The sequence below is a fragment of the Lissotriton helveticus genome, chromosome 11 (genome assembly GCF_964261635.1).
Source record: "Lissotriton helveticus chromosome 11, aLisHel1.1, whole genome shotgun sequence".
Classification (NCBI taxonomy): domain Eukaryota; kingdom Metazoa; phylum Chordata; class Amphibia; order Caudata; family Salamandridae; genus Lissotriton; species Lissotriton helveticus.
Window position 1 is genome coordinate 819,604,608 of NC_136072.1, and position 23,235 is coordinate 819,627,842.

The 23,235-nt window shown below is 52.4% G+C and overlaps 1 long non-coding RNA gene across 1 annotated transcript in view; it reads right to left on the reverse strand.

The window, feature by feature from the left end:
• The window catches only part of LOC144792098 (uncharacterized), a 215,502-nt gene that overhangs the window by 100,907 nt on the left and 91,360 nt on the right, over window positions 1-23,235 (reverse strand). The gene's annotated exons all lie outside the window — the stretch shown is intronic.

Sequence of the window (23,235 nt, forward strand, 5' to 3'; positions counted from 1 at the left end):
TGACGGTACGCTGTATGTCACCTTCAATTAACAGGACAATTTCATAAAGTCTCTCAGGGGGAGCAAGTCTCGTGTCTGCTGTTTCAATGACTACGTAGACATCAGTCGCTGTCACCCTCAGTAGTGGACGCAGCGCCTCTCTCACTATGGTAATCTCCGCCGCGCTGTCCAGCAAGGTCAGAGCCCACGTCAGATTCCGAAGCCGCATTCTCACTATCTGTGGCATATCGATGCGCTGTTAAGGCTGCGACTTTCTTTTTCGCAAACTGCGGTCGCTTTTGCGCAGAATCCTCCTGCTTCGCAGCGCCGTCTGTCTGGCGGGGCTGGCCACGTCCTAGTTGGCCACCACGTCCCCGTCCGCCACCTCCACCACCGGTCTTCGGGGCCGATGAGTCCTGAAAGGAACGAGGAGAGCGTTGATCAGAACCCTGAAAACGATCAGGTGATTTAATCATTGCGCGATCGCGCAAATCATAAACTTTTTCAGTCGGCGCAGGAACTTGTGGTGCAGGATATGAAGTCTGAGACTGCTGCTGTTGCTTCCCCTGTTTCTGTTTTTGAGGCCAATTTTGTTTCTTGGACTTTTGTTGTACGTCTGTCGCAGCAGACTGTACTTGCGATTGTTTCTTCTCCTTGACTGCGAAATACTTCAAACCTTTACTTGTGCGACCGATTGTTTTATAAGCGGCCACTACAATTTTCGCCAACTGGCGGGGTTTCTTGGCATCGGGTATCAGTGCCAAAGCATTAGACACCTGAAAGTTCACTGCGTCTCCTTTAACATTGGAGAGGATGAGATCGCTAACGATCTCAAACGAACCACACAGGCGCATACCCAATTCAACAGCTGCCTCCGGCCCGTGATCATCCTGAACACGTTTGACAATCTCGGGCAGCTGCGTCATTGACGGGGTGCCGAAGCACCTCGTAAAAACTGCCGCAAAAGTTTTTCCCCAACTTTCACAGTCGACTAGTTCGGGAGCTAAATCCTTAGGTAAAGTAATCGTTAACATCCTATGTTTATCAGCAGGAGCAGAATTTGGGAACACAGCTTCCAGCTGGTCAAACTTCTCGGCAAGCCAAAAGGGAAAGTCATCCTTATCATCAGGACGCTTACCAAAAACCGAATTGACCATAACTGGATTCAATTTTAAACCGCCACGTTCCATCTGAACGGCCGCACCCCCGGGTGGACCTCCCGGGAGATGACGACCTATGTATTGTACTAACGCTCGAATCACAGCAATCGCGACCACATGCAGTCTACGAACATCCGCCAGAGGACAAGCGCCGTGATTCGGGTGCGGGGTAAAGCCCCCCAAAGCAGGCCAAACAGTACCTGGAATGGAGAGTGGGTCTAACCGCGCAGCTGACAAAGAGTGGGGGAGGGCGCCATCAAACCAAACGCGATGCTGCCAATGATTAATAGGTATTTCCAGTGCCCTGTACGGAGTATATTCAGCCGGTACAGCGGAGGGTGTGTAGTGGAGGAACACTTGAGAATTCGCATCCACCTCCGGAAACGTAACCCAAGAGTAAAACAGTTCAAATGGGTACGCCGGGTCCGCACACACCACAAAAACCACAGCCATGCCCTCCAATGGGACAAGATAAGTCTGCAAGTGGTTGCGCACCGCAATTCGGCTATGTTGCGCAATAGCCACTGCCATGATATCACCGGAAATACTGAAAAACAAAGAAAACTTTGTAGCACAACTGGGTAGTAATTCAAAGAAACCGTTTTAGTAAGAATCAAGCTTGAAAAAGACCTATTTCCTTAAAATAGGTAGGTTTCACCGACACCCCGTTTTCCGGAAACGGAAGTGAAGGGGTTAAGGTTTGAACGATATACTACTCGAGTGTCATGATATAAGACCACCGAAAACGTTGGGCGCCATGTCGCAGGGTTTCTGTTCTCACACAGAACTGTGCACAGAGGATTGGAACCTCGGCGAATTAGGGTGACCCAAAACTCACCTTAGTACCCAACTTACCCCTTACCGAGCTAGCTACAGTGTCTCATTGGTCTTATCAAACTCCCAATGTTTAGACAAACCAGAACATGAACTTACAGTACCTCAGGATACGTGGAACTCATGAACACTCTTTCGTTATACTACCAAGACAAACCAGAACATGGAGTCAAGAAGAACACATGAGCATTTGAAATGTTTATTTACTAATGCCGTCTTCTCAGGCGCAGTATCTTAGATAATACAAGTATACATATTATCAGTAGCAAAATTACTAGCATAGTTAATAATCCATAAAAAGCGAATGGTGACAGCATGTTAACATGCTGGAAATGAATAAGAGTTAACAACACTTATATCTCACCCTCCCTAACACACATATTATATTATTTGCTAAGAAGGTCTCTTTGGGTTGTTTTAGGGCGGGCCCATACCTTAGTTTCCTAGCATGAAGGAATCACATCAGCATACACCAGCTCTCTCTTCTTGTGCACCGCATCAAGTGTGTTTTTTGTGCCCCAAGCAAAGCAATATAAATCCCGCCTCAAGCCCAGAGTTGGCAGAAGCTGCACTTATGTTATGACTATGAAGGCGTGGAGATCAGACCTCATAACAATCCTGTATCGTGTTGTTCCTGAAACTTCAGCACTCTCTGTGCAGACATAGTTTATTAAGCAAAGCTGATATCAGAGCAATAACATATTATTCTCAAATAAACCACAGCAAACTACTAGGTTGAAAGCTAAGTCAACAATTAAGTGTCGTGTGCAGAAGTTACAAAATGGAAAAATGGCGTTTAAACTTCTAATGCGCCTATGCTAACTTAACACGATATAAGGATATCCAGGAGCTACATGACACCTCTCTCTCCCTCTGTCTCACTCAGTCTGTCTGTCTCCCTCCCTCTCTCTCCCTCCCTCTCTCTCCCTCTGTCTCACTCTGTCTGTCTCCCTCCCTTTCTGTCCCTCTGTCTCCCTCCCTCCCTCTGTCTCTCTCCCTCTCTGTCTCCCTCTCTTTCTGTCTCCCTCCCTCTCTGTCTCCCTCCATCTCTGTCTCCCTCCGTTTCTGTCTCCCTCAGTCTCTGTCTCCTTCTCTCTGTCTCCTCCTCTCTGTCTCCTCCTCTCTGTCCCTGTCTCTGTCTGACCCTGTCCCCCTCCCTCTGTCTCCCTCTCTGCCTCTCTGTCCCTGTCTCTATCTCTGTCTGTCTCTGCCTCTATCTGTCTATGTCTGTCTGTCTGTTTCTGCCCCTATCGGTCTCTGCCCCTATCTGCCTCTGCCCCTATCTGTCTCTGCCCCAATCTGTCTCTGCCCCTATCTGTCTCTGCCCCTATCTGTTGTCCCTGTCTCTGCCTCTATCTGCCCCTGCATCTATCTGTCTCTGCCCCTATCTGTCTCTGCCCCTATCTGTCTCTGCCCCTATCTGTCTCTGCCCCTATCTGTTGTCCCTGTCTCTGCCTCTATCTGCCCCTGCATCTATCTGTCTCTGCCCCTATCTGGCTCTGCCCCTATCTGCCTCTGCCCCTATCGGTCTCTTCCCTTATCTGTCTCTGCCCCTATTTGTCTCTGCCTCTGTCAGTCTGTCCCTGTCTCTGCCTCTATCTGCCCCTGCATCTATCTGTCTCGGCCCCTATCTGGCTCTGCCTATCTGTCTCTGCCCCTATCTGTCTCTGCTCCTATCGGTCTCTGCCTCTGTCAGTCTGTCCCTGTCTCTGCCTCTATCTGCCCCTGCCTCTATCTGCCCCTGCCTCTATCTGCCCCTGCCCCTATCTGCCTCTGCCCCTATCGGTCTTTCCCCTATCTGTCTCTGCCCCTATCTGTCTCTGCCTCTGTCAGTCTGTCCCTATCTCTGCCTCTATCTGCCCCTGCATATATCTGTCTCTGATTCTGCCCCTATCTGTCTCTGCCCCTATCTGTCTCTGCCTCTGTCAGTCTGTCCCTGTCTCTGCCCCTCTCTGTCTCTGCCCCTATCTGTCTCTGCCCCTATCTGTCTCTCCCCCTGTCTACCCCTGCCCCTGTCTGCCCCAGCCTCTGTTTGTCTGCCCCTGTCTGTCACTGCCCCTGTCTGTCTCTGCCCCTATCTGTCTCTGCCACTCTGCCCCTGCCTCTATCTGCCCCTGCCTCTATCTGCCCCTGCCTCTATCTGTCTCTGCCACTCTGCCCCTATCTGCCCCTGCCTCTATCTGCCCCTGCCTCTATCTGTCTCTGCCACTCTGCCCCTGCCTCTATCTGTCTCTGCCACTCTGCCCCTGCCTCTATCTGTCTCTGCCACTCTGACCCTATCTACCCCTGCCTCTATCTGTCTCTGCCCCTGTCTGCCCCTGCCTGCCCCTGCCCCTGTCTGCCCCTGTCTGCCCCTGCCCCTGTCTGCCGCTGTCTCTGCCCCGTCTGTCTCTGCCCCTGTTTGTCTCTCGGGCAGTGCACTCATACTGTGTCTACACGTCCCCTTCACCAGCCCCTAATGTAAAAGCCAGCTCGTTTTCTTTTAGAATTTGCTGCTTTGTAGGGTTTGTGTCCCACCACTTGGCCTGGGGGTCACAGCTGTCGCGGCACCCCAAGCAGTCAGATCAAAGCCCCCTTGGCGCCAGTCACCGGAGTACTTCACAGGTCTTTAAAAGACCATTTAATTGTTAATGAGGCCTTGTTGTATTTGACCTCTTCTTAGCGCCCCTGCATCTCCACTCTATGCCTGAAATCACCCGGCCCCCATAAATCAACAACCGGTGGTGTTTGCAGACACTTTACAAAAAATAAATATAACACAGGTACATGTCTGCAAGGTCCGCGGGCCGCACAGGAAGGCTTGCCGGGCCGCTCACGGCCCGCGGGCCGTACTATGAGTACCCGTGTTATACACTCATACCAGTCCACAACAGGAGTAAATAAGAGACACAGTAAGGTTAAAATATTTATTTTAACAACGTGATCTTATGTGCAGTATCATAGCTAACATAAGCAGAGATATGATTAAAAATAATATGGTCAGCATTGTTACAATTCCATAAAATACAAAAGGAGAAATCATATTACAATGAGGGTGAAAACAGGTCTTATAGCGCCTAGTTTTAACACCCTCCCTATATAGGAACTATGTATTATAAACTATAGGTCTCTTAGACTTGTTTGGGGGACCCCATTACCTTCCCGCTCAGTAAGAGTAAATCACATCAGGACCAGCGAAAACTCCCTGCATCATTGGAAACGGAAAATCTTCCAAGTGTGTGAAATCATGGCAAGTGTGCAATAATAAGGGCGCCAGAATCTTAGTTGGCTCACAGCTGCCAAATTGTTGTGCCTATAAAGCGTTACTCGATCATGTTGAAAAACAGCTAACATGTTTTGATAACCTTGACGGCTTCAGTACTCACTGTGCAGACTAAGAGCACGATGTTAAGTCTAGAGATGTCGAAAACAAAACCCTTTACCATGTGTAGACCTTCACAAGGTTAACTTACAAAAACAGCTATGCAGTGTCGTGTGCAAAAGCAGCAAAAGGTAAAATGGCGTTTAAACTTCTAATAAGCCATGCTAACATAACATGCGCGCCAAGCAGGCCCAAGGCCATACTACACCCTCCCTTGATCGAAGAACGCACAATAAAGGGGCAAGATTCATATAATGCAGAGTTCAAGTTCGAATGAGACAGAACAAAGTTCAGGAATTTTGCCAAACTTGATAATTGGGAGTAAAAACCCGAATTAAAAAGCAACCAAGTCAGTGAAAACATGCACAGGTGGCCATGGTGTGCATAAGACCTCCAAAATTTAAGAAAAACATCAAGGTATTAGAGAAAAAAAATTCACGAGTGCAGTACGTATCTATGAAGCAGAAAAATGTCACACCTCAATCCAACAGCATATAGGCACCGTATGTTGCAACTGCCTCCAACAGGAAGTTGTTATCATCCATGAACATTTCAGCCATCCAATTAAGTAAAGGAAATGAACATACATGTTCTTCAATGGCCGGAGCCTCTAGCACAATCAGAGGACAACTCGGGCTTTCTTCGAGATAACTGCATGCCAGAAAGTCATTGGCAGCAGTCCATATGTTCCAATTGCCCAGGACCCCATGAGCCGCTGCACAGGCCATAATCCCGAAACCAGAACAATCCATTTCATGAGCAACTAAGGGACTCATTGGTAGATTAAAATCCAGATCAGGAGACACCGTGTTGCAGGGACACAAATCCAGGGCCCATTCAAATCCACAATCCAGGCAATGGAAAACAGGCTGCAAGCAAGTAAAGTATGAGAAACGGAAAGATAAACCATACGCCACACTCAGAGTTGCCAGAGGTAGCGAACCACAGTATTCTAGCATCCGGTTATGAAGCTGGAGCAGCCGGGGCAGATCGTCATGGATGTACATTCTGTGCCCCACTTTGGAGTAGACAAATTAACAGGAGCACACCCGCTCCCAAAGCGAAAATTAAGGGGAAACCGCCGAAGACACTCAAAACAATCGAATGAAAAAATGCTGTGATCACACCAAATATAGCTTGGAATGAGGTAACAAGGCCAGGACTTACTACTTTAAAAAAGTGTGCCAGGCCCGTGGTTGACGAGGCATTAAAGATTGTGTGAATCAAAGCACCAAAATGCAGGGGCAGGTCAGTATTTAATAAGGCATGTACCTCAGTACGGGTGTTTGCAACGTGAAGGGCGAATGTTTCACGCGCAGATGTAAGGGCGACTTTCTTCTGGGACAAAAGAGCTCTTATTCGACTCATCTTGTTGAACTCCGCTTTCAAGGTCGGGATAGAAGGTTCGATGGAAACATTGAGCCTCCCATGTGGAGGAGGAAACAGGACATTCTTACAGCAAACTACACGTTGGGAAACCGTAACAATATACGGAATATCAGCAAGCATACCACAACAATCTTCATTATTCAATAACAAATAACTACCATTTGCAAGCAACGTAAAAGTTGGTGTAATAGCCGGGGTGGGAGTGCCTTTCAAAACACATGCAAGATTCGGTGCTGTAATATCACAAGAACCGTGCAATTGTAGATTTCTACAGACTAAAGAGTGATCTGGTGTGGATGTGCAGTCTTCACCTTTTAAATAAACTTCCTTTCCTTCCCTCAAGCATTTATATGTAAATGGGAGATTCCCCACTTCATGTAGAAAAGCGCTACCTAAGGGTTCAAATCTGCCTATGGCATAGTGTTTTATGCAGGACTCAAATTTAAACAAGGGAAAAGGCAAAGTTATTAACCCATGGATTAGCCAAACAGCTGAATTAGACTCGGCCACTGAAAATGGTAACGGCTCCAGTTTTTCAATATGCAACAGTGAAAACGTGGCATCTTCCATTGACATAAATTGTTGTTTAACAGTCAAATGAAAGGGCAAAAATAAAGATGCTGCTTACAAACTATTGGCAGCCGCAATTAGGAGTAAAAATCAGGACTCCATTAGAGAAAAGCGGCAGGGTTACAAGTTGTCTAAAAGTAAGGCCAAATGGGAGTGGGATTAGGCACACTGGGTAGAACTCCTCCAAGCCTTCTCTAGAAGGGACATGCTTTGCTTCTGGCACTTTAAGAAATGGGGAAGTGGGGACACTAATACAGTCCCCTCTAACCATGTGGAGCCGGACCTGTGGGTTTCTCATTTTAAAGGCCAATTCGCAAACCATCTAGGCTCACAGGACATTTTTGTAGTGCCTCTAACCCCCCCCCTAAGTATCACTTTTAAGGAAGTAGAATCAGCACTTATCAAAGCCCCAAAAGGTAGGGCGCCGGGTCTTGACTGCATTCCTGCTGACCTTTTTGTTCAAGACCTGGCCTCCTGGGCCAAATACATCCAACTTTTAATGAATGCTATCGATTGGGGGGAGCTGTTCCCAGTTCCTGGGCTGGTGCTGTTATTTTCCCTATTTTCAAAAAAGGGGACCGGTGACTCCTTGGAAACTATAGACCTATCAGTCTTTTTTTTTTATAATCAACTTTATTAGGCATTTGAAACAACAAAGGAAACTCATTGAGTGCAGCTCATTCAACACATACAGTAGAACATAATCATGTAATAATGTAGGTCGGGTCATCCTTCTCTGGTCCATCTAGAGATCTTGTCTCACCAGATATAAAAGCAGGATTCGCACAGTACATCCCCAATCACGGTGGAAGTAGACTGAACCATTTCCCCCAAATCCTATGGAACAGTTCCGTCGCCCCCCAGGCTTCAAAGAGGGCCTCCTCCTGGGTCCCGCACCAGTCAACCCCCCTCCTCCATCCCCCCACGGTAGGCAGCGCGGCTCAGGACCAGTATCTAGCTATATCCCTTTTAGCCACCGATATCGCCGTCCCCAGCAGGCGTTTGTCCGACCTGGAACCATCCAGACCGTCAAAGACCCCCAGCAGCAGCCGCAATGGCTCATGGGGAACCTCCCAGCCCAGGGCTTGCGTGAGCTCACGCTCCACTCCCCTCCAGAACCTTGTCAACCCGGGGCAGAGCCACACCATGTGATAGAAATCCACGGGTGCCAAGCCGCACCTCGAGCAGTCCGGGGAGGGTCGCAGGCGGGCTCGGAAGAGGCGTTCAGGGGAGAGGTAGGCCGCAAGCAGATAGTAAATTTGGACCAGACGTAGTTTGGCAGACGTGGTGAGAGTTCTAGGCGCCATAAGGGCATCCCTCCAGTCTGCCTCCTCCAGGGGACCCACCCATCCCTCCCAGCGAGCCGACCTATCAGTCTTATCGACTGCATTCAGAAGGTTGTGGCACGAGTGATACTTGGGAGAATCCAGGTATGGTTGGTTGACTGTCATATTTTATCTGACCTTCAAGCTGGTTTTAGACAATGTGTTAGTACAGTGGACCAGGTGCTAAGATTCATACTTATCTACTGGCGCACTGTTACTTTGGGGAAAGGGGCTATTTAGGCAGCATTTGTGGGTCTGAGGTCTGCCTTCGATCTGGTTCCCCACACAAAACTGTGGCACACCCTGCAATAGTTGGGCATGCCTTGGGAGATTTTGTCCTTTGTAATTAAATTGCATACAGACAACTATGCCCAGGTTAGGTGGGATTCGGCTGGTCATACCACCGATAAATTTCCGGTTGAGAAGGGGGTAAGGCAGGGGTGCGTCCTCGCACCAACCCTATTCTCCATATATATCAATGAGGTTTTGAAAGATTTTGAAGATTGCCCGACTGATGCTCCGAGTTTAGGTGGACAAAAGATCCCACTCCTAATGTTTGCCGATGACACCCTCGTCATCTCAAAAACAAGGCAGGGTTTACAACGCACTCTGATAAGATTCGGGGAGTTCTGTGAGGACTTTGACCTTGTTGTCAATGTTGACAAGACCAAGTTTATGGTCCTCCAAAACTCAGCGAAGAATATCGGCGAAGTTAGGATGCGGGAAGATGTGTTGGATCAAACGGAGACTTTTTCTTACTTAGGGGTCCCCATCGACAAAAAGATGAGCTGGAAGCCCCAAATTGACTGCCTCCTGGTTAAACACGCCCAACTCGCAGGTGCGCTGCTCAGGGAATTCAGTCGCTCCTATACCAAACCCGTGGCCCCAGTACTAACGATATATAATTCCAAAGTTAGTGCTGCCATTTTGTATGGATCTGAGTTGTGGGCGCATGCGAATCTGGAAGCATTGGTGGTAATGCAAAATAAATTTCTAAGATCAGTAACGCGTTTGCCACAATCAACCCCCCTTATTCCTCTTTACATGGATTTGGGGTGTCACTCCCTCAGAGATGTTGCCGGACTAAGATTAGTCCTATATTGGAGAAGACTTTGGGTCACCCCCGAACTAACCAACTATGTGTTGGCGGCCCGGGAAATCCGGGATCTGGATTTGAACAAAACAATAGGGTGGTTTAGGGGTGCCAAACTCATTCTTACCGAGATGGGACTGTCTCGGTTGTGGTCCTCTCCAGAGGGTAGTGTCTTTCCCACAAAAAAAGAGTTAAAAACAGCATACTGGGATTGGATATACACACGCCATCATGCATCACCAATCAGGCCCACATTGTCTAGTACTTATCTCCATACTAAGGGGCTCATTAGGATGGCGGACGGAAGAGCCACCGTGGCCCTGGAGTAGGCGGAAAAAGCCCTTTCCGTGTCCGCCAGCCGCGGATACTCCGTCCGCCATATCAGGATAGGAAAACGTGTCAAGTTTCCGTCCGCGACGGAAAAGGACGCACCGCCGCCGAACTACACACGACCACGTGGCGGACGGAACACTCCCGGAGGCCCCGCCGTACGTACTGACGTCTAAGACCGTCCCCCAAATCAAGATGGCGGAAACTCCACATAAAACCGCAGCGGAAAAACAACCTGACTGAACACGGCGGAATCCACACAGCGAACATAGGTGACATAGCAGAGATACCCACCGCAAGCTGACCACCACCATGGACCCAGCGCTACACGCTTTCCCGATGCTCTTCGCGATCCACCACGTCCTAGTCATGGCCCACTATGGACGACGACGCAGGTAAGGCACAAACCATTGGCTGTCTGGAGGGGAATACCAGCAAGGGACGTGACGTAGGGAGGGGGAGTGTCATGTTACCGAAACCACTGATGAGAAGCATATACGAATACACATTTGTAGTACGCAAGCAGGAATGACAACGACAGACCACGAGACTTGATAGACTACCTTTATTGTACAAAATAGGGGAATAATCACAGTGTATGCGTGAGCATGGGCAAAGTGGGCACCAGAGCAGCGACATCATAGGCAGGTAACGAGAGGGTAGAATGCAGTATCAGAGCACCAACAGGGCATTGTAGAGTACAGAGCAGGTACATCATAGGCAGGTAACGAGAGGGCAGTATGCAGTATCAGAGCATCAACAGGGCAATGCGCAGTACAGAGCAGGTACATCATAGGCAGGTAACGAGAGGGCAGAATGCAGTATCAGAGCACCAACAGGGCATTGTAGAGTACAGAGCAGGTACATCATAGGCAGGTAACGAGAGGGCAGAATGCAGTATCAGAGCACCAACAGGGCATTGTAGAGTACAGAGCAGGTACATCATAGGCAGGTAACGAGAGGGCAGAATGCAGTATCAGAGCACCAACAGGGCATTGTAGAGTACAGAGCAGGTACATCATAGGCAGGTAACGAGAGGGCAGTATGCAGTATCAGAGCATCAACAGGGCAATGCGCAGTACAGAGCAGGTACATCATAGGCAGGTAACGAGAGGGCAGAATGCAGTATCAGAGCACCAACAGGGCATTGTAGAGTACAGAGCAGGTACATCATAGGCAGGTAACGAGAGGGCAGTATGCAGTATCAGAGCATCAACAGGGCATTGTAGAGTACAGAGCAGGTACATCATAGGCAGGTAACGAGAGGGCAGTATGCAGTATCAGAGCATCAACAGGGCATTGTAGAGTACAGAGCAGGTACATCATAGGCAGGTAACGAGAGGGCAGTATGCAGTATCAGAGCATCAACAGGGCAATGCGCAGTACAGAGCAGGTACATCATAGGCAGGTAACGAGAGGGCAGAATGCAGTATCAGAGCATCAACAGGGCAATGCGCAGTACAGAGCAGGTACATCATAGGCAGGTAACGAGAGGGCAGAATGCAGTATCAGAGCACCAACAGGGCATTGTAGAGTACAGAGCAGGTACATCATAGGCAGGTAACGAGAGGGCAGTATGCAGTATCAGAGCATCAACAGGGCATTGTAGAGTACAGAGCAGGTACATCATAGGCAGGTAACGAGAGGGCAGTATGCAGTATCAGAGCATCAACAGGGCATTGTAGAGTACAGAGCAGGTACATCATAGGCAGGTAACGAGAGGGCAGAATGCAGTATCAGAGCATTAACAGGGCAATGCGCAGTACAGAGCAGGCACATCATAGGCAGGTAACGAGAGGGCAGAATGCAGTATCAGAGCATCAACAGGGCATTGTAGAGTACAGAGCAGGTACATCAGAGGCAGCACGTGAGAGGGGCTAAGTGCATCAACAGTCCATTGCACAGAACAGCTCCATCAGAGGCAGCACGTGAGAGGGGCCAAGTGCATCAACAGTCCATTGCACAGAACAGCTCCATCAGAGGCAGCACGTGAGAGGGGCCAAGTGCATCAACAGTCCATTGCACAGAACAGCTCCATCAGAGGCAGCACGTGAGAGGGGCCAAGTGCATCAACAGTCCATTGCACAGAACAGCTCCATCAGAGGCAGCACGTGAGAGGGGCCAAGTGCATCAACAGTCCATTGCACAGAACAGCTCCATCAGAGGCAGCACGTGAGAGGGGCCAAGTGCATCAACAGTCCATTGCACAGAACAGCTCCATCAGAGGCAGCACGTGAGAGGGGCCAAGTGCATCAACAGTCCGTTGCACAGAACAGCTCCATCAGAGGCAGCACGTGAGAGGGGCCAAGTGCATCAACAGTCCATTGCACAGAACAGCTCCATCAGAGGCAGCACGTGAGAGGGGCCAAGTGCATCAACAGTCCATTGCACAGAACAGTCACATCACTGGCAGCACATGAGAGGGCAGAATGCAGTATCAGAACAGCAACAGGGCAGTGTGGCCAACAGAGCAGGTACATCAGAGGCAACATATGAGAGGGGCAAAGTGCATCAACAGTCCATTGCACAGAACAGCTCCATCAGAGGCAGCACGTGAGAGGGGCCAAGTGCATCAACAGTCCATTGCACAGAACAGCTCCATCAGAGGCAGCACGTGAGAGTGCAGAATGCAGTATCAGAGCATCAACAGGGCAATGCGCAGTACAGAGCAGGTACATCATAGGCAGGTAACGAGAGGGCAGTATGCAGTATCAGAGCATCAACAGGGCATTGTAGAGTACAGAGCAGGTACATCATAGGCTGCACAAGTACGTGTCCCTACCAACCCGTCACAGGAACCACAAGAGTGCCACGCAGTTCTCAATGGACACACCTGTGAAATAACATTTGAGTGAAGTGTTCAGCACCTCACATCACAGAAACAGGGGGACTGCGTGAACTACCTGCCTCGGACACACTGGCAGCACCAGCAACAGGAGTGTGAGACACAGCCACAGCCCGAGTGACACACACATGGGCCACGGACCCAGACACACTGGCAGCACCAGCAACAGGAGTGTGAGACACAGCCACAGCCCGAGTGACACACACATGGGCCACGGACCCAGACACACTGGCAGCACCAGCAACAGGAGTGTGAGACACAGACACAGCCCGAGTGACACACACATGGGCCACGGACCCAGACACACTGGCAGCACCAGCAACAGGAGTGTGAGACACAGCCACAGCCCGAGTGACACACACATGGGCCACGGACCCAGACACACTGGCAGCACCAGCAACAGGAGTGTGAGACACAGCCACAGATGTAGTCACTGACACGTGAGCCACTGACCCAGACAGACTGCCAGCACCAGAAACAGGAGTGTGCAACACAGCCACAGATCTTCTAACTGACACGTGAGCCATAGACTCAGGGGGACTGCGTGAACTACCTGCCTCGGACACACTGGCAGCACCAGCAACAGGAGTGTGAGACACAGCCACAGCCCGAGTGACACACACATGGGCCACGGACCCAGACACACTGGCAGCACCAGCAACAGGAGTGTGAGACACAGCCACAGCCCGAGTGACACACACATGGGCCACGGACCCAGACACACTGGCAGCACCAGCAACAGGAGTGTGAGACACAGACACAGCCCGAGTGACACACACATGGGCCACGGACCCAGACACACTGGCAGCACCAGCAACAGGAGTGTGAGACACAGCCACAGCCCGAGTGACACACACGTGAGCCACTGACCCAGACAGACTGCCAGCACCAGAAACAGGAGTGTGCAACACAGCCACAGATCTTCTAACTGACACGTGAGCCATAGACCCAGATACACTGCCAGGACCTGCAACAGGAGAGGGCACAACTGACACTGTGCCACCATCTGATACATGAGAGTCAACTGCACCAGCGCCACTGTGACAACTGAAATGATGAGCCACAGGGCTATATGGGCCTGGAGGCAGGGTGGGCCTGGGAGCTGGGGATAGCTGACCTAGAGCCAAATCGGGGTTGGCAGGTGTCAATGGTGTGTGTCTGCGTTTCTTAGGGATGTGTGTGTGCACCCTGGACAGGACAGGACTGCCAAGTGGTGGGGACGCCAAACAATCACCACCCACCATAGGTGGAGCATCTGCTGCCGGGGATCTGGTTTCTGGGGACGTGCTGGAGCCTGCTTGTCGTTTGCTCTGTGCCTGCCGCCTGGACTCGGAATCATGTGTAATGGGGGATGCAACAACAGGGGACACCCTCCTCGGCTTCTGACTGGCCTGGATGGGAGTGGAGGTATGGGGGGACTCCGCGGCGGAGACATCAGTTTGGCGTTTAGTAGAAAACATCAGCCTCAGTGCAGCCAGGGGTGAAGTATGCCTGTCCTTGATTGCGCCATGGTCCATGCTAGATGCCTTGTCCGTAGGATGTGCCTTATCCTTAGGTGGAGTGTTGTCTCTGGATGTAGCCTGTGCCCTGGTCGCCGCCCTGTTCCTGCCAGCAGACTTGTCGTCTGTGGTGCACCTGTCTCCAGTAGACACCTGCTCTCTGTGTGTGTCCCTGCCCTTGGGAGATGGACCTTGCTTTGCTGTGGGCCTGCCCTTGGGAGTCTCCCTGCTCTTAGTAGGTGCCTTTGTCTTGTCACTGTCCCTGGGAGTGTCCCTTTCCTCTGCTGTGGGCCTGCCCTTGGGAGTCTCCCTGCTCTTAGTAGGTGCCTTTGTCTTGTCACTGTCCCTGGGAGTGTCCCTTTCCTCTGCTGTGGGCCTGCCCCTGGGAGTCTCCCTGCTCCTAGTAGGTGCCTTTGTCTTCTGACTGGCCTTGTCCAAGGTACAGTCCATGGACATGTGAGTATCCCTTGCCTTGGGAGTACCTTTTGTGTTGAATGCCTGTGTAGCTCCTGAAGGCATGTCCCCCAACAACACTTGCGGATCCTGTGTGTGTACTCCAGTGTATCTGACGTTGTCTAATTGAACAGATTTAGCTGATCTAGGGGATGGGGTCTGTGCCCTGCGTGCCCTGACGTGCTGTCTGACGCTGCTTCTGGTGCAATAACCTGTATTTGAGTCCTGCTCAGAATATTCACTACCCCCTGAGACATCCAGTGGTGTAGATGGGGAAACCGAAGTAGCACCCTGTTCATGCGACTGTACTATTGCAGACGACACACTGCTTGCCAATGACTGCACTGTCCTGTGTAGACCTGCAAGATCGCCATGCATCCCTTCCATGAAAGCCACCACCTGCCCCAACTTCCTATCATGGTCCTGGAAAGCATTTGTCATATTGGTCTGCCCCACACACAGCTGTCGCAGCAGATCAACGACCTCAGCACACAGTGCATTTTGGCTCACCGTGGCAGGGGCAGCGGTGCCTGCACCGAACGCCGCTCCCCCTACTCCTCCGGCCACGAACAGTACATGGTGCAGTTTGTGGAAGTGTGGGCCCTGTGTGCTGTCTTCCGACAGAAGGTGAAGAGTGCCCACTCCCAGTCTGTGACAACAGTGCAGGCTCACCAAGAGTGTCCGACGAGGAGGACGATGGTGTCTCCACATGCGAGTCCTCAGGGACGGTCCTGTCCCCCTCTCCGGCGCTGGCCTCCTCTGTGTCAGTCTGCGTGTGTGCGAAGTCTGAGCCGGACTCATTTCCTCGACTACTCTCCGCCGTCTGTGGCTGAGTGTCCTCTGTCATACCTGAAATGCACATAAAAGATGTGTGAGTCATGGGCAGACTGACGTACAGAAGGAACAGGATTGCCAAATTACATAGCTGACAAAGATTTTGTAGCCCTCATCCTGCACATGGCCCACCTCTACCAGTCATCCTCACATTTCCTGCCATGGGGCCATGGACCACTAGGGGATGTGCCTCAACACTCAACTACTAAGCAAGTGGCGTGTCAACATGGCGGACCTGGATGTCAAATGAGAACCACCCAATGGGACCAAAATGGCATCACAGACATACATACGCAACACGGAACTCAATAGTGTGTCTGTGCACCAATACATGCATAGCACTCACAGGTTTCCTACACAGACAGTTTGCTCACCGCTAGTTTGCTGTTGATCGGCACTCAGACGTTCGGCCAGTTCAGGATGCGTCACTGCAATGATACGGTGCATGAGAGGGGTCATGGAGCGTCGGGCCAGACGGGGCGTCCTTGGAATCAGGCCCAGTGTTACTTCCGCTACATTCTTGCTTAGCCTGGAAATGTCGTCCCAGCGTTTGTGGCAGTGTGTATGTCGTCTGTTGCACACCCCCAATGCCCGTACTTCCCGTGCTATGCTCCTCCACAGGTCCTTGCGAAGGTGCAGCTTGACCTACCATGATGGGAGACAAAAGGGTTTAAGTCAGTGGACAGGTGGCCTGTCACACACATAGGGGCAAGACGTAACTGTCAGCAGCCATGCACAATCAGGAACATATGTCTAGCCCACACTACACAGCTAAGATAGGAATAGGCCACATCATTTGGCCCCCTCACGCACACCAACATGTCCCACACTGCACTTACCACCCGTCCTGGTGCGCCGTAGAGGCGTCCATAGTTGCGGAGTACACCGTCCACGAGGACATCAAGCTCCGCGGCGGTGAAGGGTCGAGACCGGATCTCTTTGCCTCCCGACATGGCAAGATCACGGAGTATGGCACTAGTGCAGCAGTCGGTGGTCAGCTCAGCAGCAGCAGCAGCAGGTCGAGGTGATGGTCACAGGCAGCAGTCGGTGGTCAGCTCAGCAGCAGCAGCAGGTCGAGGTGATGGTCACAGGCAGCAGTCGGTGGTCAGCTCAGCAGCAGCAGCAGGTCGAGGTGAACAGGCAGCACTGGTCCCCAGGGTAGGAAGTGTCATTTTGGCCAACACACATATATAGGGCCCTCAGCACGTGTCAGTGGCATACGTCGCCAGCAAATGGTCAGCCCTGGAAGCGTGATCGTGAGATGGGCCAATTACTGGCCCTGTTGTTGCGGTGCCCAGCTTCCGCTACTTGCGATTGGCCATATGCGGCCAGCGTCCCTCTTCCCATTGGCTGCATGTGCGGGGACCGTCACGGGCACACATCGGCAACCGCACGTGCAAGCCTCAGGCACGGATGCTTCAGTTGCAACAGTGTTCCATCACTGGCGCCACCATGGCGGTGCACGTACTCAGCGGGGGAGGTGCAGGCCTATACATCCTGTAGATGTACGCAATGGACATGCCAGGTCATGACCCCCCTTACAGTCACCTTGCATCGTCCACCGTACACCGGCCGGAGCGGCCGGGCCTAGGACGGCCGTGGCCGGCCATGAACACAACCGCCGTGGCCGGCCATGAACACAACCGCCGTGCCCGGCCATGCGGTTGTGTTCATGGCCGGGCACGGCGGTAGTGTTCATGGCCGGGCACGGCGGTTGTGTTCATGGCCGGGCACGGCGGTTGTGTTCATGGCCGGGCACGGCGGTTGTGTTCATGGCCGGGCCCGGCGGTTGTCTTCATTGACAGGCACGGCGGTTGTGTTCATGGCCGGGCACGGCGGTTGTGTACATGGCCGGCCACGGCCGTCCTAGGCCCGGCCGCTACGGCGGGTGTACGGTGGATGATGCAAGGTGACTGTAAGGGGGGTCATGACCTGGCATGTCCATTGCGTACATCTACAGGGTGTATAGGCCTGCACCTCCCCCGCTGAGTACGTGCACCGCCATGGTGGCGCCAGTGACGGAACATTGTTGCAACTGAAGCATCCGTGCCTGAGGCTTGCACGTGCGGTTGCCGATGTGTGCCCGTGACGGTCCCCGCACATGCAGCCAATGGGAAGAGGGACGCTGGCCGCGTATGGCCTTTGGGAAGTAGCGGAAGTTGAGCACCGCCATGGCGGCGCCAATTATGTTATCTTGTCAGACGCTGCACCGTGATGTGTTGTGTGCAGTTGCGTCATGAGGGATGTGAGCGTGATAGGGAAAGGTCATATGTCATACAATGTAGCATGTGTGTCCATGCAATGCCCATCGGTCGGCACACAATGGGCAACAGATGTGCATTTGTACGTGTTGACGTCGGGTGTGACCCTACATACGTTCTTACATCTTCACAACTACACAGTACATCACGGCTGTGTGCCCAAATTATGCATCTGTTGTCTGTGTCTTGTTCTGGCGAGGTGACTACAGTGGTGGTGGTACACATGCATTCCGTGTATGAGTTTTGTACGTTGTGTCACCATGCATGTAATTACCGTATGTACATCATTCTTGGTTTTGGCATGTGTGCTTGATGACATGGCGTGTGTATAATTATCGTTTGTGTGCATGCAGTTGCATGTGTGTCTGTGATGTGGCTACTAAACATTAGGGTGCAGACTGAAGTATTGTCAGTAAGGTTCACATGTGATGGAGTTGTACACGTATGCGTCGTTTGCAAGTTGACCTAAGTTACATCTCTCTCCCACACAGGAGGGCTACAAATGTGCATCGGCCATACACTGTGCTGGAGGATATGGTTGACGAGGAGGTGATTTGGAAATTCCGGCTGGATCGACGTCGGTTGCTGGAGCTTGTGGCTAAGTTGTCTCCTCATCTGCAGCCACGTAGGACGTATCCTGGGTTGATTACACCCACTGCAAAGGTCATGGCGGTACTCCATTTCTTTGCTACTGGCACATTTCAGTACACAGTTGGACATGCCGGGGGGATGTCACAGGCCATGTTCAGCACGGTTCTTCGGGATGTCTTAACAGCTATGATGCTGTACAAGGATGACTACATACATTTCCCACGTCCGGAAGAGTTGCCAGCTGTCAAAGCTGATTTCTATGCCCTGGGCCACATACCTCACGTTGTGGGCTCAATTGATGGCACACACATCGCAATCATTCCACCACGGGCACGGGAACAAGTGTTCAGGAATCGCAAACACTTCCATTCGCTGAACGTGCAGGTGGTGTGCCTGGCAAACAACATCAGCTCACATGTGTGTGCAAGATTTCCTGGATCTGCACATGACGCCCACATCATGCGGAGCAGCAATGTCCCACGACTCATGGCTAATCTGCGACCCGGTCAAGCGTGGCTTGTTGGTGAGTGTGCAGTGGGGACTCTTGTGATCTCTGTGTTGCATGGGGTACCCACCATATCTTGTTGTGATGTTTGTCTCTGTCATCCCCCTACATAGGCGACTCGGCTTACCCAAACCGACCCTGTCTCCTCAGTCCCCTTCGTAATCCGAGAACAGCGGGTGAAATGCGGTACAATGATGCACATGGAAGGACACGGAGAGTCATCGAACGTACCTTTGGACTGCTAAAGTCTCGGTTTCGGTGCCTCGATAAGACCGGAGGGGCCCTGCCTTACTCACCAGGAAAAGTATGCAGGATCGTGATTGCCTGCTGCATGCTCCACAACCTGGCAGTACGCAATGACAATGAACTGCTGTTGGACCCTGAAGACGAAGGAGTTCCTCGGCCTCCCATCCCACCCATGTCGACTGATGAGGATAGTGGTGAGGAGGAAGGTGTGGACCAGAGGCGCCAGCTCATAGATCGCTACTTCCCTTGAATGTGAGTTACTACCTCTAGTGGCGGTTGACAATGCCTCATGTATGTTTGCTGGTGTTGTGTGGATGTGGGGTTAATCAGCTGGGTGTTCTTGTTTGTGATGGTTGCTAATGTGTGTCTTCATTTCTTTGGACATACAAGTCTCCATGATGTGTGTGCTCTCATCCCATGCTTTTGTGATGGTTGTCGTTTGTGTAATGTTGCTGTGCATTGTGTTGTGATGTGTGTGAATCTGTTTCCTGACGTGTGTTTGCTGTCTCTGATTTTCTCTAGGTCACTCCCGCAGCGCCATGATCATGTACGACTGTCATCCCTGAACCTGTTTACGTCTGTTTCTGAAGGCAATCATGTGAATAAACATGGAGGCAAAACATCATTGTGTGAGTAAGTGCTATTTATTTACAGGTTGTGCTTCTGTGCTGGTGAATATTTACAAGTAAGTGGGGTGGAGGGAGTTGGAGTTGAAGGTAATGGCAGATGAAATGTCCGTGCTGACACCACATTGGGGGGTGTCAGGGTAGTCCAGCAGACCAGTGGGAATGATTGTCTGTGGGACAGGATACTTAGCTGGGTGAATGTCTGGCACAGGCGGTGACATTGTCATGGTCGTCCCCTCTTGGAGCGTGTGGATGGCGCTCCAACACTGCTCTCAGCCACTTCCTGCCTTGGCCGGCCCCTCCGTCTCTGAGGTGGTACAGAGTCAGCTGGGAGGGCAGGTTGTTGAAGGGCCACATCCGTCGCCAGGGGCACAGGTGGTGGTGGCGGCGGTGGAGGCGGAGGTGACGGTGGCGGTGGAGGCGGAGGTGGCGGTGGAGGCGGAGGTGACGGTGGCGGTGGCGCTACGACACTTGGTGGAGGGGGGGGGGTTGTTCCGGGCAACCCATTCCCTCCACATCGTTGCCTGCTGGCCCATGATCTGCAACATCTGGCCAAGGATGCCACAGATTTCGCGCTGGATGTTGTTGTTGTCCACCGAGTCCTGGTGTGCACGATCTGCGTTTGCCTGGGACCGGTCGTATGACGCCTGGCACCTGGCAAGGGCTTGTAGGGACTGTGCCACTGGCTGGGGTAGCTGTCCTTCCTCTGCACGGCGGTGTGTGGCTCGCCTGATTGGCTGATGTCCCGTTGCCTGTGTCTGTGGCCCACTCACCCTGCTTGTGTGTGGGGCCGATGGACCAGCGTTGTGCGCTGGGTTATGCTGGGTGGCACCGGCAGGAGTCGTGGTGCTGGTGGTGCTGGTGGTACTGGTGGTACTGGTGGTGGTGGGGACTGTGCAGATCACAGAGACAGGTGTCGCTGGAGTGACACTTGCGACGTTGGTCGGTCCCGGGAGTCCCTGTGAGCCAGATGGCCCTGGCTGCGTGCTTGGTCCCGCTCCATCCTCCGCACCGGAGCTGCCTGTGTCCTCGTCACCAGAGAGTCCTGTAGGTGTGGGAGGCGAGGCTGGCGGCCGGGTACTGGTTTCCCCAGTCAGTTGACGATCACCTGAGGGACAAGATAGAGCTGGTCAGTGATGTGGACATTACATGGTTATGTAGATTTTTAGACATTTCTGTTTCCTGTCGCACACACCCCACCCTCCACCGACACCACCACCACCAGCACCCTCCCCGTGTGCATGGGGGCCTGTTGGGAGTAGTAGTTTGGGCCTCTCACACACCCCACCCTCCACCACCACCACCACCCTCCCCGTGAGCATGGGGGCCTGTTGGGAGTTGTAGTTTGGGCCTCTCACACACCCCACCCTCCACCACCACCACCCTCCCCGTGTGCATGGGGGCCTGTTGGGAGTTGTAGTTTGGGCCTCTCACATACCCCACCCTCCACCACCACCACCACCAGCACCCTGCCCGTGTGCATGGGGGCCTGTTGGGAGTTGTAGTTTGGGCCTCTCACACACCCCACCCTCCACCACCACCACCACCACCACCCTCCCCGTGAGCATGGGGGCCTGTTGGGAGTTGTAGTTTGGCCCTCTCACACACCCCGCCCTCCACCACCACCACCACCAGCACCCTCCCCGTGTGCATGGGGGCCTGTTGGGAGTTGTAGTTTGGGCCTCTCACACACCCCGCCCTTCACCACCACCACCACCAGCACCCTCCCCGTGGGCATGGGGGCCTGTTGGGAGTTGTAGTTTGGGCCTCTCACACACCCCACCCTCCACCACCACCACCACCAGCACCCTCCCCGTGTGCATGGGGGCCTGTTGGGAGTTGTAGTTTGGGCCTCTCACACACCCCACCCTCCACCACCACCACCACCCTCCCCGTGAGCATGGGGGCCTGTTGGGAGTTGTAGTTTGGGCCTCTCACACACCCCACCCTCCACCACCACCACCACCAGCACCCTCCCCGTGAGCATGGGGGCCTGTTGGGAGCCATGGACATGTTAGTGAGTTGGTGTCCAACGTGCATGGGTTGGGGCATAGGAGATGTTTCTTCTCAGTTGTGTGAGCCTGACCATGTCGTGCTGATCGTGGTGCTTGGTTTGTACTCACCAGTCTCTTCTCCTTCGTCAAGTCCGTCTAGGCTCTCTGGGTGTAGTATCACCAGCACCTTCTCCTCCCAATCGGTGTAGGGTATGGGCTCCGGGGGTGTGCCACCGCCAGTATGATTGGCTCGGGCAAAGTTTTTACCTCGGATGCCCTTGACCCTGGTCTTCAGGTCATGCCACCGCCTCTGGATGTCATGCTTCGTCCTCGGCACAGTCCCCGAGGCATTCACCCGAGTGACGATCCTGTCCCACATGTGGTTCTTTTGCGCCACGGACGTCTGCTGGACTTGGGCCCCGAAGATGTGGGGCTCAACATGGAGTATTTCATCTACCATTACCCTCAAATCTGTCTCCGTGAATTTGGTTTTTTTTTTGGGTGCCATGGTGTGTGGTGCTCAGTGTGTGAGTTGAGTGAGTTGGGGGGTGCAGGTGTGTGGTGTGTGATGTGTAGGATTTGTGTGGTGGGTGTTTGTGTGGTGGGTGTGGTAGGGTGGTGGTTGTGTGTCTTCTATGTGAGTTTGCAGTATCTCGATTTTGGCCTCTTGCTAGCAGCAATGCTGTGATGCAAAGGATTGTGGTAGCGTGTGTGTGTCATTTTATAGTCGTGTCTCAATGGTTGTTGGCAGTCAGGGGGTAGGTGGGCGTGTTGACTAGTGTGCATTATTGGATAATTGGGACGTGTCATGGCGGCTTGTGCTTGATGTTGGGGGGGGGGCGTTGTCAATGTTGGTATGTTTGCTTTGGACTAGCGGTAGGCTTCCTGACATTTGTTTGCCGCTAGGGATGTTGTGCGTGTTGGCCTTCCGCAGTGATGCTGTGGTTATCGTAGCATTCTTTCCGCCGCGGACGTGGATGGCTGTGAGTTCCGTGGTCCGGGCGGATTAATCCTAATTGCGGCCACGGAGTATTCACAGGTATGGCGGTACATGTGTTATTTTCCGCGGTCATTTCCGTCCGCGGCAGTGGTTGTTCATTGGACTCCGTCCGCCGCGGACGGAGTTGGATGTGTTCCGTCCACCGCGGACGGTGTTGGTTATGATCCGTCCGCCGCGGTCGGAGTTTCGTGACATGATTATCCTAATCCCAAACGCGGAATCTCCGCGGCGCGGCCGGGAGTAAAATTTCCCCCACCATGGCGGACAGTAGCCATTTCCGTCCGCCATCCTAATCGACCCCTAAATCCCAACCCCAATATGAACAGTACTGGGACCTAAT